The sequence below is a fragment of the Triticum aestivum genome, chromosome 7A (assembly GCF_018294505.1).
Source record: "Triticum aestivum cultivar Chinese Spring chromosome 7A, IWGSC CS RefSeq v2.1, whole genome shotgun sequence".
Lineage (NCBI taxonomy): Eukaryota > Viridiplantae > Streptophyta > Magnoliopsida > Poales > Poaceae > Triticum > Triticum aestivum.
Genome location: NC_057812.1, coordinates 588,785,246 through 588,801,510, shown reverse-complemented (window position 1 = coordinate 588,801,510; position 16,265 = coordinate 588,785,246).

Below are 16,265 nucleotides of genomic sequence, written 5' to 3'. Positions count from 1 at the left end.
GGACAGTACCAAACCGTAAAATATGCACATGAGGTTTTTCCGGAATTGTTGTTTGTTATTTCCGGCCTCATTTAAACTTGCCTAGATAGATAGTTTCTTTATGCTGCACCCCTTGCCATGTTAATCAACATTTAATATTGCTGGGTACATAAACGGGATCAAACTAAATAACTTGTCGTGGTGTTTCGTCAATATGCATCCCGTTGCATATTGAGGTCCACTTAATTTGTAGGGTTGCTTGTGCATTTTGCCATGCCATGCTTCATTAAACCGGACATGCATCATACTCGATTGTGCATCATGCCATGTTGATGTGTTGGTTGTTTACTATGTGGTTTGCTTCTTTTCGGTGTTGCTTCTTCGGGTTGGTTCCGATAACGTCGCGTTTGTGAGGATCCGTTCGGCTACGTTCGTTTGTCTTGCTCATGGACTCGTTCTTCTTCCTTGCGGGATTTCAGGCAAGATGACCATACCCTCGAAATCACTTCTATCTTTGCTTGCTAGATGCTCGCACTTTTGCTATGCCTATGCTGTGATACCTACCACTTGCTTATCATGCCTCCCATATTGTTGAACCAAGCCTCTAACCCACCTTGTCCTAGCAAACCGTTGTTTGGCTATGTTACCACTTTGCTCAGCCCCTCTTATAGGGTTGTTAGTTGCAGGTGAAGATTGAAGTTTGTTCCTTATTGGAACATGGAGATGTTGTTCCTTGTTGGAACATGTTTACTTGTTGGGATATCACAATATATCTTATTTAATTAATGCATCTATATAATTGGTAAAGGGTGGAAGGCTCGGCCTTATGCCTGGTGTTTTGTTCCACTCTTGCCGCCCTAGTTTCCATCATATCGGTGTTATGTTCCCGGATTTTGCGTTCCTTACGTGGTTGGGTTATAATGGGAACCCCTTGACAGTTCGCCTTGAATAAAACTCCTCCAGCAATGCCCAACATTGGTTTTACCATTTGCCACCTAGCCTTTTCTTTCCCTTGGGTTCTGCAGACTCAAGGGTCATCATTATTTTAACCCCCCAGGCCAGTGCTCCTCTGAGTGTTGTTCCAAACTAGAGCCCCTTGCAGTGCCACCTCGGGGAAGCTCGAGGGCTGGTTTTAGTTGTACGGACTGCTCATCTGAGTGTGCCCTGAGAACGAGATATGTGCAGCTCCTATCGGGATTTGTTGGCACATTCGGGCGGTGTTGCTGGACTTGTTTTACCATTGTCGAGGATGTCTTGTAACCGGGATTCCGAGCCTGATCGGGTCTTCCCGCTAGAAGGAATATCCTTCGTTGACCGTGAGAGCTTGTGATGGGCTAAGTTGGGACTCCCCTGCAGGGATTTGCACTTTCAAAAGACGTGCCCGAGGTTATGGGCAGATGGGAATTTGTTATTGTCCGGTTGTAGAAAACCTGAAGTTGACCTTAATTAAAATACATTAACCGCGTGTGTAACCGTGATGATCTCTTTCCGGCGGAGTCCGGGAAGTGAACACGGTGTTGGAGTTATGCTTGACGTAGGTTGTTGTAGGATCACTTCTTGATCATAGTTCATCGACCGTGCTTTTGCCTTCTCTTCTCGCTCTCTTCTGCGAATATGTTAGCCACCATATATGCTAGTCGCTTGCTGCAGCTCCACCTCATACCTTTACCTTACCCTTAAGCTTAAATAGTCTTGATCGCGAGGGTGTGAGATTGCTGAGTCCCCGTGACTCACAGATACTTCCAAAACCAGCTTGCAGGTGTCGATGAGACCGTGCAGATGACGCAACCAAGCTTAAGAGGAGCTCGATGAAGATCTTGTCCTTTGTGTTGTTACGTTCTAGTTGATCAGTAGTGGAGCCCAGTTGGGTCGATCGGGGGACCTTGTCGCATTTGGGATTCTTCTTTTATTTTGGTTCCGTAGTTGGACCTTGATTGTATCTGGATGATGTAATCCTTTATTCATCTAATTGTGTGAAGTGGCGATTGTAAGCCAACTATGTATCTCTTTCCCTTATGTATTACATGGGTTGTGTGAAGATTACCTCACTTGCGACATTGCTTTCAATGCAGTTATGCCTCTAAGTCGTGCTTCGACACGTGGGAGATATAGCCGCATCAAGGGCGTTACATTCGGGCCCTCTTGATGGAGGTAATACCCTACGTCCTGCTTGATTGTTCTTGATGATATGAGTATTACAAGAGTTGATCTACCACGAGATCAGAGAGGCTAAACCCTAAAAGCTAGCCTATGGCATGATTGTATGTTGTCCTACGGACTAAAACCCTCCGGTTTATATAGGCACCGGAGGGGGCTAGGGTTACACAAGGTCGGTTACAAAGGAGGAGATATACATATCCGTATTGCCTAGGTTGCCTTCCACGCCAAGTAGAGTCCCATCCGGACACGGGACGAAGTCTTCAATCTCGTATCTTGATAGTCCAACAGTCCGGCCAAAGGATATAGTCCGGCTGTCTGGAGACCCCCTAATCCAGGACTCCCTCAACTCAACTAGTCCACCCAATCTCCTTCGCCAGCTCCCCCTCCCCAGATCCACAGTAGAACCCTCTCCGGCGCCACCGTGCTCACCCCGACCGTGTGCCCGCTCTTCAGCGTCAAGCCTACCTCCACTGCCGTTCCCAACACGAGGCGGCCCACGCCTCGCCGTCTTTGTTTGCTCGCCAGCCACCCTCGATCATATCGATGCAGTAACCCTCGCCTCTCATGTGGTCCGGTCGGGTTTGCATTAAGAAGCCTGTTAGTTACTGCTCTCCATCATGGTGAGGCATATTTCCTCGCAATCCCTCTTCCAATTTCATTCTGTATGTTCCCAAATTGGCTATAAAATAACGGAGAGCGTATATATGTTCATTATCTACCTTCCTTACTACATATAAGCTGTATTTGTTGCAATACGTTACTGCCTATTTACAGATCACGGGCGCCCGAGTCACACAAACTTAACAAATTAGCCGTACATTTTCTAAATTATTGCATGTCATGTTTAGAAAGCTTGATACCAAGTTGTTAGTTCTATGCTTATCCTCCTTTCCAGAGTTTTGCATGTGTTCTCTGTAGATGCCGAGTAGCAACGACAACACTCATTCAAGCCATGTATCTTCATTTAATTCGGACAACCCTTGGTCTTCAGCAGATGGTGAGGGATCAAGTAGTGTTGAATGGGATAGAGCTGCAGCAATTACCCTTCTGGTCAGGACATGGAGGAACACTCCAAGGAAGCCCCCACACCAGCCTAAAGGTGTATATGAAGTAACCAAGATTGATTTAAAGTCCTGGGCTCCAACTAAACCAGATAAAGCACGCATGAGGTTCAGGAGTGTGTGTGGATTTGTTGGCAGGGCAAGGCTCAACATTAATCTACCGGGGTTTTGGAAGGCTGACACAGAAACACGACGAAGGATAGTCCGGGAGATCATGGATCACATCAACACTCCAGAGCAGTGGAGAATGCAGGTGGAACACGCTGCACTGAAGAAGGCTAGGGATGCTTGGAGAAACTGGAAGCACGTACTATACAAGAAGTACTTGAGTGAAGGCAAGGACCCAATCCCCACATACCCCCAAATTTCAAAGGCAAACTAGGCAGAATTCAAAGGGGTCAGGGCAACTCCAGAGTTTGCTGCGAAGAGTTTCAAGCAATCAGAACTTCAGAAGAAGAACATACACCCCCCACCATATGGGTGTGGCAGGATACTACAACATAAAACTGATATGGGAACAAGAGGACAAAGAAGAGTAGCGGTGGGTGGGAGTCCGGCCTTTAGAGAAATCAAGGGCGAACGCGCCAGAGACTACTTGCGGGCACGTGCAAAGAGGTATGGTGACAGAACTTATTACTTTGAAAATGCACGTGACACCAAACTATATGAAGTGATGGTAGAGGCTTCCGAGATCCCTAGAAGGTTCTACAGGAACTCGGGGCCATGTGACATTCTGTCCATTGCTCTGGACACAAAAGAGCCCCCTGGCCATGCAAGGGGTATAGGTGTTAATGTCCCGCACAAGAGGGATTTCACATTCAGCAAAGAAGAGAGGCTCAGCATGAAAAAAGCAAGGAGTGAAATGAAGCAGAATTGTCAGGACCCCGACTCAATGCCACATCGATCTAGCATGTAACACCTCATATCACTTTGCGGCCTCACGCATGGTATTTCCACGGGTGTCGCCTTACCTTTGCCCGGGACCGTTTGCGTCTTTTGGCACACGTATATGATAGTGTCGCTAGCATCCATATGATAAGGAGCCCGGGCTGACATGGCTAGTCGTAAACCCAAAGTGGCACAAACTTACAGGGACAGGCATCCATGACCCAGCATCAAACGTGTGGGTCATCAGCGAGTGTATCCAGGCTGTAGCACTGGGCTAGCAGGACTCCGGTGAACCGGGTTGTAGCGGGCTAACAGGACTCCGGTATTCATCGCGTGACATTTCCCCGAAGGGACAGACACAGGAACGAAGAAGGACACATGCCGGCCAGCCTAAGTGTTCCTGAGCAGTAGCAAGCTACCCTGGCTCGGTGGAAACACTAGGAGACATTTCCCGGTAAGAGGGGCTACTAAGGATAAACAACTAGATAGTCAGATCCCACACATACCAAGCATTTCAATAACATACAGACAATATGCTCGATATGTGCAAGTACAACATGGCATCACAACATGACTCTACGACACAAGTCAGTATTCATTAGGCTCCGAGGAGCGAGATATTACAAACAGGGGTCTCATGACCCAACATTCAGAGCATACAAATCAAAGCACAAGCGGAAGCTATCATGTCTGAGTACAGACATCTAGAATGAAAATGGCTGAGAAGCCTGACTATCTACCAGATCCTGCCGAGGGCACAAGATCGTAGCTGAGGTATCAAGCTAAACGTCGAAGACCACACGGAACTACTAGCGAGACTGAAGTCTCTCTGCAAAAACATAAATTAAGCAAACGTGAGTACAAATGTACCCAACAAGACTTACATCAGAACTAACTACATATGCATCATTATCAACAAAGGGGATGGTGGGGTTTAACTGCAGCAAGCCAGCTTTGACTCGGTGGCTAACCTAAACTAAGACTGCAAGTAACTCTTGAGGTGGCACACACGAGTCCACATATTCACCATATCAATACACCACTATGGATCCGCTCCCGTCTCCCCACGAGAACGCCATCCATAGCACTCACGCTTATCTTGCGTATTTTAGAGTATCCACTTTCACTTGTCTATGAACTGATATAAGCAACCCAGAAGTCCTTCACCGCGGACACGGCTATTCGAATAGATGATATTAACCCTGCAGGGGTGTACTTCTTCATACATGTTTCCACCACTTAGCGTCTGCACACGACATGTGCTCGGCAGACTTCAAGCGAAAGCCGATGTGGGTGTAGACCACGACCTACCTAAACACTCAAGTCTCTAGCCCAGGTTTATCGCCTATTCGGGTTCCATCCATGAGGAGATCCGGCCGGAGTTTCGCTCACAGCCCCAAACGATGTGAACAGGGTTCCGTGACACCAAACGGGCACCCGGTATACCCGGCCACGTGCCTACCGCATCACAGCACACCCCTCCGGTCAGCGCTGTCCACGGCCTCCAGCATACTACAAACACCAGAAACTACTTGCAACTCCTGGACAGAGGACGAGGGTGAATAAGAAGTCGAGCGGGGTCATATTTCAGGGCCCAATGTATGGTAGTAGCTGAATCATGGATCACAAACACAGAACTCAGTTCCTAAGGACGTCTGCAATGAGACAACCCACCATGTACTCCTACATGACCTCTCACCGCTACCTTTACCAAATCGTGTTCACACACTTAGCTCACACACAGTAGGACATGTTCACACACCTCTGATTCATCCCCGATGAATCAGACCTGACTCAACTCTAAGCAGTAGCAGACATGACAAACAAACATGAATGAGTAGGCACAACAGGGCTCAAACAACTCCTACTCATGCTAGTGGGTTTCATCTATTTACTGTGGCAATGACAGGTCATGCAAAGGATAAAGGGGTTCAGCTACCGCAACAAGTAACAGATGAATCGTTGTTGTCCTAATGCAGTAAAAGAGAGCAGGAGCGAGAGAGTGGGATTTTATCGGAATGAACAAGGGGGGTTTGCTTGCTTGGCACTTCTGAAGATAACATTGAGTCTTCATCAGTGTCAACGATCACATCATCGGTACAACGTCTATCGAGGGGGAACAACACCGGCAAACACAGAAGAAACACGATCAATGCAATGCACAATATGATGCATGCTATGACATGGCAATATGAATGTGTTTTGGGCTAATGCACCTAGCTATGATTTAAATGAAGTTGGTTTGAATACATGATTCAAATTCCAACTCCATATATGATTATTTAAATGCCCTTTATATGATTTGTGCTAAACAGCAGCTATAAGTTGTTCTAACATGCATGAAAATGGTACAGATGGATTCCTTGAATTTTTCTGATAATTTTTCATATATAAATTATTTAATTTGGAGTTACGGTTGAATTTCTATGAATTTTAGAAGTTTATACAATTTCCTGGAATTTCCTGATTATTTATAAAATAAACTAAATTCCAGAAAAGGAATATTGCGTCAGCATGGCGTAAGGCTGAGGTCAGCAGGTCAACTGGGTCGCCCAGAGTCAAACCTGACGTGTGGGGGCCACACGTCAGTGTCACAGTTAGTTAACAGGGGGTTATTTGCTTAATTAAAGGATTAGGGGGGGTCGGGGCCCACTGGTCAGTGTTAGTGGCTAATTAGGTTTAGTTAATATTTAACTAAAGTTAGCAGGGCCTGGCCCCACTAGTCAGCGACCCTGGGGGGTCAAACCCCAGGTCAAACAAGTCAAACCCGCCGGCGACATGACGCCGGCGAGGCCCGAGACGGCGGCGATGCGTGGAATCGCAGCACAGGCCACGGTTCGAGGCGCGGATGGCACCGTTGGAACCCTGGGCCTCGTCCGCGTCGGCTGGTGCTAGAGGGGTCGCCGGAGACGACCTAAATCGATGGCGGTGTCCGCTTCCGCGGCGGCCGGAGTTCGGGCGCCGGCCGATTCGACGCTATGGTGCACTACGGGAGGAACTGGTGGGTGCTGTGGCTCCTGAGGTTGCGGTGAGCACGACGGTGGGCTCGGGAACGAGCTGCGGTGGCTGTGGCCACGGCCATGCCATGGCCGGCGGCGAGAAGCTCTCGGCCGCGGTGGAGAAAGAAGCTAGGGGATGAGCGCGAGCTTGAGAGAAGGGGGAAGAGGAAGAGAGGCTCACAGTGGATCGAACGGAGGGGTCGGCGAGCTCGAGGAAGCTTCTGCGACGGCGAATTTACGGCGGCGGTCCTCGGTGGCCGAGGAGGGGAACGGCGGAGCTAGCGGCATCCAAGGGCTTCCGGTGCCTTTCGTCTGGGTGAGGATGAAGAGGGAGGCGAGGCGGAGCTTCCTGGGGCGTCGGTGAGGCGTGGGGTGGCCGGTAGGCGTGGCTACGGCGAGCGGCGGCGACGAGCTCCGTTCGGTCGCGGGAGAGAGAGGGGCCAGAGGGGGATAGGGACGGAGGGAGAGACACGGGAGAGTGGCGAGAGGTGCAAGGGGTCGAGGGGAGTGCGTGGCACCCTCGGGTGCCTCCAGCGGCGAGCAGGTAAGCAGGAGGTGGCCGGGGCTCTCGGGCGCGCGCCACGCCTCGGTCCTTCTGGCGAGGAGGAAGACGATAGGGGGGGAGTGGAGATGGGCTGGGCCGGTTTCTGCAGCAGGCCGCACAGGTAGGCGCCAGGTAAGTGGCCTGGTGGCCTTCTCTCTTTTTTTATATATATTTTTTTGTTCTGTTTTCTATTTAATTGCCACTGAATTCAAATTCAAACAAATTTGAAAACAGTGCCAAAACTCCCCTGGATGATTTTATGTCACTTAAGGTCTACTCCTCATAAACATAAAATATCTCAGGGCATTTGAAAATATATTCATTATATATTATGAATATAACTCCAAATTCAAATAAAATAATGATTTAAAATCAGAGCCCAAATAATTCCTTAGAAATGTCCCACAATTTTGGTTTGATTTATAACTCTTGCCAAAATTGTCAGAGCTATTTCTAGGCCATTTTGGATTTACTGATTGCAATTTTAGGGTTTCTTGCCCCTTTATTAAAATGATTTCCGAGGCTTTCAATTTCCTCATTTCAACTTTCGGAATATAGACATGATGCACACATGAAGCTAGCCTAGAGCATTACCAGAAGCTAGGGATGTGACAACTCACCCCCACTAAACAAGAATCTCGACCCGAGATTCAAGTGTAGGGTAAGACGAATGGGAACGCAACCTAACACAATCTTCACGATCCATGTTTCCCTTCATAAGAACATTGATTCGATCACCATCATTGTCTTGTCGTCTTGCTCTGAGAACTCCAGCCAACATGACAACGAGAGGAGAAGGAGACTCTAGAAGGATCAACCTTCTCGAAGGTCGAACAACTCAGGATTAACTCTCGGAATGAGACGTAACAACATCACTCGAGCTGAGACACAAAACACACATCTAGAGGGATGGAGTGGAACAAATGACGAGGGTTCACTAGGTAGACAACAATTCCACACCTAAGAGGGTGGTGAACGGTTGTCAAATAGCGAGGAGTTGAGTTGCCATGATACCATAACGAGACACCTTAGGAACCGTGACTCGTAAAAATATCCCCTTAAGTGGCAAAAAGAACTACCTTTGATTCAAAGATCATTGAAACTCTTTATACCAGCTTAAGGCAAATCATAATCGATCATTTAGAGGGGTTCGGTAGAATGGCATACTCGAACTTGGATGATGTGGATTACCTTGTTGAAGACAACATAATGGATGAATTTGCTTACCACTGAAAATGGAAGAGACCCATGGTAGAATGGCACATTGGCGGTGCAAGCTGGGAACAGAATGCAAATGCTGGGAATGATTCTGGTAACTGGGGAAAGAACCCAACAATAGAGAGTGAACTCACTGTTTGAAAGTTATAGCATAATTGAGGGAACTGAGAGCAATCCCAGTTAGTGTCGATGATAACACCTAGCGCTTGTGCGTGCTCTCAAGAACTTGAGCATTTCCATAATAATCAAGATTTTACCAATATCCGTGTCAAGGATCCTGGCAACACAACTTTCTACCATGATGAATGGTGATGGAGGATGCAGATGCAAAGGAAGATAACACCTTCTCAGATTTCACCTTAGCGAGGCCAAGCAAATAAAATCTGGATGATCGACCGAGAGACATTTAGCACTCCGCTCCTAATGTTCTCCTTGATGTGCTAGTGTAACCCATTCATAGATATGGTTTGATATCTAGAACATCAAGTAAAAGGTCAGACTTCGGGATCTCAAAAATCCATAGGGGCAACTAGGGAGTAAATCCTACGAAATCCCTATGGGGAGGTGGCCAACTTCCTCAATCAAGATATTATAATAACAGGTCTTCTGGCGGGGTGTGTTGGCCACGACATCCAGTTTACCGGTTATCGCGAGACCAATATTATAGTTCTTGGGAAATGTTCCAACCCATCATATCTGCCTGAGATTCGCATCTGGTTGGTGTCAGGATATTCCAGACTCATCGAGTCTAGGAAGAAAACGAAAGTTTGCAACACAATTCGATGAGATGACGTTGGGAGATTCTCGGGAATGAACTACGATAGCAAGCTCCAAAACATGAGCTGGTTCTGCTACAAACATGTGAACACGTTGTCCCAGACAAGCATGGCCACGTAGTAGTCTTGCAATAAAACACTACCGAGTTCTGGTGGGGAACCATAATCAAGGATATCGAAGTCTTTACACAAGTCCATGGATTAGATCCCAAGCATAGACTTCTTTTCCTTGAACAAGTCAATCAGTGGCTTAGTGTGCTGGGGATACATATAGAATGAAGGTTGCAAGTCTCCAGACTACAGAATACTTCGCACGTGTGCATGACTGATTTGGGGATGATTCCAAAGGAAACAAAACAATCTTCCTCGAATTCACGACGGAAACTTACATCAAATGCATGTGAATCAAAGGAAGTCACTTCTTTCATCCAAACATATACTTCATGAACGGGGCATGAAGAAAATGCTTACACAAGTTTCCAACACTAGCTTAATGTTTAACAAAATCATGGAGGAGATAAGGATGTTGTCAATGGGCTCAACAACAATTCATCCGGGTTCCCTTTTAAAAGGAATTCCATAGTTAAGTGAACACGGTGATAGCATTGGTTAGACCAAAGAATATAATGGTGTATGCTCGAGGAAAAACCACGAGTAATAACAACATTACAAACATCGTTGGTACTGATTTGATTTGATGATAGCCCACACTCAAATCAAAGGATTGATAAGACAATAGGTCCAACAACTGATCACAGGGACCAATCGATGAAGATATCATCTTTCTTCAACACACACTACACAAGAATATCCCTTTAGAACGAACTAAGTCAGGCAAGCTTTTATCTTCAACTCTCCAAGTTGTTGTCTAGCTTAACCAACTAGCTCAGGGATATCTAACACCGATCTTGGAGAGAGGGTGGTTCACAAGAAACCAACTTGATCACGAGCTCAACACAGCGGTCAGGTGACAACCTGGTAATACTTCCGAGAAGATCTTCGGAAAATCACGAACCACCGGTATGTTACTAAGCTCGAGAACAATCTTGCTTTCCAGGGCAAGACGATATGATCAAATAAGCAAGGATTGGCACTATCCTAACTCACTGATCGGAGAGTGCACCAGAATAAGGACTAGGTAGCACGAACAGTCTTAGAATGATGATTCAAGAGCCAACACGCTAAGAATGAAATTATTGTCCTTTAACTACCAAGCAACGAGGTTGCTAGGAGTATTGATTTCACACATCACGATTCACTTGTCGACATTCCGGTTACAATAACACAGGAACCGAGGAATGAACAATGATGGCAAGAAGTATCACTGTACCAAGAGTTCATAGGGTGGTGTGCAATTCCTATAACAATCCCGATATAAAGATGGTAATACTCCAAGGTAGAACAGAGCAAAAGCTGGATTGGCATTTTGATCTGCGGAGCACAACTTCTTTGACCCAATCCTGGATATGGAAGAGGTACTGGAGTTTGTTTCTCCTGGTCATTCTACGATAGAATGGCTTGACGGACCACAAGAGTAATAGGCATCGATAAACGAATGCACGCATACTCTTGACTATCAATTGATAGGCGAGGGTCGGAAACAACTAAGATGGAACAACTCAAAAGAACATATGATTTTCTGAGTTGTGGATGCATGGATTAGCATGTCGAACGAAGTTCAACATATTTCTTCCGGATAACCCATGCAGAAAGGTAGAACTGGCAGAGCCACAATATATCATGGAGAACTCATCGAGAGCACTCTTGTTGTCATCTTTTGGTTCAGAAGAACTCCTGCCAAGAATGGTTCATGGTAATTGGAAGAAGGATGTACCACGAACCTCGAGGACTATTGCAAAGGTTATTAATAACCTAAAGGAACTAGCAAACCCTATCAACATGAAGTAAGTAGAGTGAATCTCGGGTTCAGAACCCAGGAGTAGAATGCCTACTACTAAGTAGCACCACGGGATGCTTTCGAGAATGATGGCCAGAATCTTCACACTGGGAACACAAAACATTGCTAGATTACTAGGTGACTCCCTAAAACACCTAGGGTCATAACAATAACTCCAACTTAAATGTCAAGGCAATAGAATACCTCAAATCAACAATTAGTGTGATTGAGCTGGCATAAAGGAACATCGAAACCAGAGGGAAAAGATTTTGCAAATGCATCAGACTATTTAGAAACCTGGGATGACTCGGACAGCATAACGGCTGTAAATGCTCAGAAAAGATTTGAGACATTCATAAAAATGGTGGCATAACCACTCAGAAGCACAATATCAAGGTTTAGAGATCATCAGTTAACATATAGAAGTAATAGGAACTGAAACGAGGCTTAACTCCAACAGTTCTATAAGTCTACGGACTAGTAACACGTGATCCTGATAGAAAGAAGAGAAAGTCTAGTTCTTAATCCCCGCAGGAAAGATAAGATGACTCAGATCAGAAGACATAAGGTATAAGGAGTAAAAAGAGCCTTACGTTCCATCCCACAATCAATTCCCTTATATAACTAAAGAATTTCTAGACTCAACTTCGACCAGTTTGGCTTGGTAATCCTACAGGCAGTCAAGCTCTGATACCAACGCTGTTAGGACCCCGACTCAATGCCACATCGATCTAGCATGTAACACCTCATATCACTTTGCGGCCTCACGCACGGTATTTCCACGGGTGTCGCCTTACCTTTGCCCGGGACCGTTTGCGTCTTTTGGCACACGTATATGATAGTGTCGCTAGCATCCATATGATAAGGAGCCCGGGCTGACATGGCTAGTCGTAAACCCAAAGTGGCACAAACTTACAGGGACAGGCATCCATGACCCAGCATCGAACGTGTCGGTCATCAGCGAGTGAATCCAGGCTGTAGCACTGGGCTAGCAGGACTCCGGTGAACCGGGCTGTAGCGGGCTAACAGGACTCCGGTATTCATCGCGTGACATTTCCCCGAAGGGACAGACACAGGAACGAAGAAGGACACATGCCGGCCAGCCTAAGTGTTCCGGAGCAGTAGCAAGCTACCATGGCTCGGTGGAAACACTAGGAGACATTTCCCGGTAAGAGAGGCTACTAAGGATAAACAACTAGATAGTCAGATCCCACACATACCAAGCATTTCAATAACATACACACAATATGCTCGATATGTGCAAATACAACATGGCATCACAACATGACTCTACGACTCAAGTATTTATTCATTAGGCTCCGAGGAGCGAGATATTACAAACAGGGGTCTCATGACCCAACATTCAGAGCATACAAATCAAAGCACAAGCGGAAGCTATCATGTCTGAGTACAGACATCTATAAATGAAAAGGCTGAGAAGCCTGACTATCTACCAGATCCTGCCGAGGGCACAAGATCGTAGCTGAGGTAACAAGCTAAACGTCGAAGTCCACGCGGAACTACTAGTGAGACTGAAGTCTCTCTGCAAAAACATAAAATAGGCAAACGTGAGTACAAATGTACCCAGCAAGACTTACATCAGAACTAACTACATATGCATCATTATCAACAAAGGGGATGGTGGGGTTTAACTGCAGCAAGCCAGCTTTGACTCGGTGGCTATCCTAAACTACGACTGCAAGTAACTCTTTGAGGTGGCGCACACGAGTCCACATATTCACCATATCAATACACCACTATGGATCCGCTCCCGTCTCCCTACGAGAACGCCATCCATAGCACTCACGCTTATCTTGCGTATTTTAGAGTATCCACTTTCACTTGTCTATGAACTGATATAAGCAACCCAGAAGTCCTTTACCGCGGACACGGCTATTCGAATAGATGATGTTAACCCTGCAGGGGTGTACTTCTTCATACATGTTTCCACCACTTAGCGTCTGCACACGACATGTGCTCGGCAGACTTCAAGCGAAAGCCGACGTGGGTGTAGACCACGACCTACCTAAACACTCAAGTCTCTAGTCCAGGTTTATCGCCTATTCGGGTTCCATCCATGAGGAGATCCGGCCGGAGTTTCGCTCACAGCCCCAAACGATGTGAACAGGGTTCCGTGACACCAAACGGGCACCCGGTATACCCGGCCACGTGCCTACCGCATCACAGCCCACCCCTACGGTCAGCGCTGTCCACGGCCTCCAGCATACTACAAACACCAGAAACTACTTGCAACTCCTGGACAGAGGACTAGGGTGAATAAGAAGTCGAGCGGGGTCATATTTCAGGGCCCAATGTATGGTAGTAGCTGAATCATGGATCACAAACACAGAACTCAGTTCCTGAGGACGGCTGCAATGAGACAACCCACCATGTACTCCTACATGGCCTCTCACCGCTACCTTTACCAAATCGTGTTCACACACTTAGCTCACACACAGTAGGACATGTTCACACACCTCTGATTCATCCCCGATGAATCAGACCTGACTCAACTCTAAGCAGTAGCAGGCATGACAAACAAACATGAATGAGTAGGCACAACAGGGCTCAAACAACTCCTACTCATGCTAGTGGGTTTCATCTATTTACTGTGGCAATGACAGGTCATGCAAAGGATAAAGGGGTTCAGCTACCGCAGCAAGTAACAGATGAATCGTTGTTGTCCTAATGCAGTAAAAGAGAGCAGGAGCGAGAGAGTGGGATTTTATCGGAATGAACAAGGGGGTTTTGCTTGCCTGGCACTTCTGAAGATAACATTGAGTCTTCATCAGTGTCAACGATCACATCATCGGTACAACGTCTATCGAGGGGGAACAACACCGGCAAACTCAGAAGAAACACGATCAATGCAATGCACAATATGATGCATGCTATGACATGGCAATATGAATGTGTTTTGGGCTAATGCACCTAGCTATGATTTAAATGAAGTTGGTTTGAATACATGATTCAAATTCCAACTCCATATATGATTATTTAAATGCCCTTTATATGATTTGTGCCAAACAGCAGCTATAAGTTGTTCTAACATGCATGAAAATGGTACAGATGGATTCCTTGAATTTTTCTGATAATTTTTCATATATAAATTATTTAATTTGGAGGTACGGTTGAATTTCTATGAATTTTAGAAGTTTATACAATTTCCTGGAATTTCCTGATTATTTATAAAATAAACTAAATTCCAGAAAAGGAATATTGCGTCAGCATGGCGTAAGGCTGAGGTCAGCAGGTCAACTGGGTCGCCCAGAGTCAAACCTGACGTGTGGGGGCCACACGTCAGTGTCACAGTTAGTTAACAGGGGGTTATTTGCTTAATTAAAGGATTAGGGGGGGTCGGGGCCCACTGGTCAGTGTTAGTGGCTAATTAGGTTTAGTTAATATTTAACTAAAGTTAGCAGGGCCTGGCCCCACTAGTCAGCGACCCTGGGGGGTCAAACCCCAGGTCAAACAAGTCAAACCCGCCGGCGACATGACGCCGGCGAGGCCCGAGACGGCGGCGATGCGCGGAATCGCAGCACAGGCCACGGTTCGAGGCGCGGATGGCACCGTTGGAACCCTGGGCCTCGTCCGCGTCGGCTGGTGCTAGAGGGGTCGTCGGAGACGACCTAAATCGACGGCGGTGTCCGCTTCCGCGGCGGCCGGAGTTCGGGCGCCGACCGATTCGATGCTATGGTGCACTACGGGAGGAACTGGTGGGTGCTGCAGGCTCCTGAGGTTGTGGTGAGAACGACGGTGGGCTCGGGAACGAGCTGCGGTGGCTGTGGCCACGGCCACGCCATGGCCGGCGGCGAGAAGCTCTCGGCCGCGGTGGAGAAAGAAGCTAGGGGATGAGCGCGAGCTTGAGAGAAGGGGGAAGAGGAAGAGAGGCTCACAGTGGATCGAACGGAGGGGTCGGCGAGCTCGGGGAAGCTTCTGCGACGGCGAATTTATGGCGGCGGTCCTCGGTGGCCGAGGAGGGGAACGGTGGAGCTAGCGGCATCCAGGGGCTTCCGGTGCCTTTCGTCTGGGTGAGGATGAAGAGGGAGGCGAGGCGGAGCTTCCTGGGGCGTCGGTGAGGCGTGGGGTGGCCGGTAGGCGTGGCTACGGCGAGCGGCGGCGACGAGCTCCGTTCGGTCACGGGAGAGAGAGGGGCCAGAGGGGGATAGGGACGGAGGGAGAGACAAGGGAGAGTGGCGAGAGGTGCAAGGGGTCGAGGGGAGTGCGTGGCACTCTCGGGTGCCTCCAGCGGCGAGCAGGTAAGCAGGAGGTGGCCGGGGCTCTCGGGCGCGCGCCACGCCTCAGTCCTTCTGGCGAGGAGGAAGACGACAGGGGGGGAGTGGAGATGGGCTGGGCCGGTTTCTGCAGCAGGCCGCACAGGTAGGCGCCAGGTAAGTGCCTGGGGCCTTCTCTCTTTTTTTTATATTTCTGTTCTGTTTTCTATTTAATTGCCACTGAATTCAAATTCAAACAAATTTGAAAACAGTGCCAAAACTCCCCTGGATGATTTTATGTCACTTAAGGTCTACTCCTCATAAACATAAAATATCTCAGGGCATTTGAAAATATATTCATTATATATTATGAATATAACTCCAAATTCAAATAAAATATTGATTTAAAATCAGAGCCCAAATAATTCCTTAGAAATGTCCCACAATTTTGGTTTGATTTATAACTCTTGCCAAAATTGTCAGAGCTATTTCTAGGGCATTTTGGATTTACTGATTGCAATTTTAGGGT